Source organism: Pinus tabuliformis, chromosome J, assembly GCF_031772625.1.
Source record: "Pinus tabuliformis cultivar Carrire ecotype Pingquan chromosome J, CPIR1, whole genome shotgun sequence".
Taxonomy (NCBI): Eukaryota; Viridiplantae; Streptophyta; class Pinopsida; order Pinales; family Pinaceae; genus Pinus; species Pinus tabuliformis.
The window spans coordinates 1,338,897,498-1,338,899,105 of record NC_142295.1 but is presented as its reverse complement, the minus strand read 5'-3'; the positions used below and the strand labels follow the sequence as shown (position 1 = coordinate 1,338,899,105).

Here is a 1,608-nt window from a genome sequence, read left to right as displayed (position 1 = left end):
GTGGTTGCATGCCTCCTCAACAGACTTCAAGCTTCAAATCCCTCTCCATAATCGATTCTGGCCTGCCCAAAGGCTCTACAGGATGTTTCTGGTGGAAATACAGAACTTCTTGTAGAAAGTCCTGTAGCTTCCTGTAGAAGGTTGAACCATGACTAGATTGTGTCCGAACCTTGAAAAAATGAGTGTTCATGGAGGTGATGGATGTGAGGATTCCTGGGAACTTGGTAGGGACCCTTCTGCTTCTATTGGGAGGCCCCCTTTCCGCATGGTGTTCCTGCAACCTGCAACAATTTCCAGGGATTAAACTTGTTTTTTTTTCTTCTCTCTTTCTTCCTTCTTTTTCTTTCTTGCTTTTCCTCTTGCTTTTCCTGTGGCTTTTTTCAATTCGTTGATTTCATGTTGTACCATAGGCCTCAGGAATCAACCGAGTCACCACAATAATTTCAGGTTTGATGTCCAATCCTTGATGTTTTGTTCTCAACAACATTTCATTGTCCAATGCATGAACTTGATCAAGTATATACACAACCTATCCACCAGTATCTGGCATTCCTAAAACATTTGCTTGGCCAAAATAACCCTGAGGTGAAAGAATCACAACATTAAAGACCATATGAATCCTTCCTAGAAATGTTTCTAAAGTTGATGGATCAGGGGCCTACAAAGTCTCCAAGAGCAAATGAATCATATCTAAGACATGTTCTGCATTGTCTCCCCATCCTTTTTCCAATCCCATTTCTTGTAATTTGTATTCAAACTCTCTGTGTGGTGTATTCTTGGGGAACTTTTTAAGATATTCCTCTGCCTTTACCAGGAGTGAGCATACCTTGGACAAACTTTGTATTCTCTCATTCAGCATCAGCTTCTGGCCTCTGTAGTTGTGTGCTCGAAGGAAATCCAGCAAGGGCTGCATGCTTTCTCTATCATGGAATAATCTTGAGGACAAATGCTGATTGAGAAATTGAACTCCACTACCAATGGAAGATGGTCGTGTTGGGCGAGGAAAAGATTCATTGAAGGGCTCAAGGTCTAGCTTCGATGCATATTTATCCTTGACACTTTCATCCACAAGGTGCTCCTTGAATTCCAAATATTCAGCCACAGAAAGCTGTTCAGCAGCAAGTTCATCAACATTGACACGGACATAATCCCACACACCAGGCCTTGGCCGTACTGCAAGAACAATCCATGGTGGAAGAATGATGGCCTCCTGTGTGGACCTTAACACATCTCCAAATAGCCCATCTTTGAGCATTTGAAGTTCATCATTCTCTCCCAATACCTCTGTTAGTCCATCTAATAAATGATGAAGCTGCAAAATCTTCTTCCCTTGCGCTACATATCTCTCTTCAGGCTCCAAATTTGATGAAGAAAAACTCGGGCTTTTCTACTCTGGAAGGCTTTGCTATACTTTTCTGTAGGACGTCTTCCTATAAAAACGCCTGTGGAGTGCCCCTGCGCCTCTGAGCGAGCCTGATACGCAGTAGAATTTCGAAAACAGATAGAAAAACTCAATGGAGGACTATAGGTTAACCGATTGTGCACACCTCAATTGAGGACGTGGAAAGTGCACATGAACAACAGTTCATGAGTTTCAGCTGAGACGTC

The 1,608-nt window shown here is 42.7% G+C and overlaps 1 pseudogene; it reads right to left on the bottom strand.

Moving 5' to 3' along the window:
- Positions 1–658: 658 nt before the first annotated feature.
- Positions 659–1,255, bottom strand: LOC149232304 (sucrose synthase 1 pseudogene; annotated as a pseudogene).
- Positions 1,256–1,608: the final 353 nt, after the last annotated feature.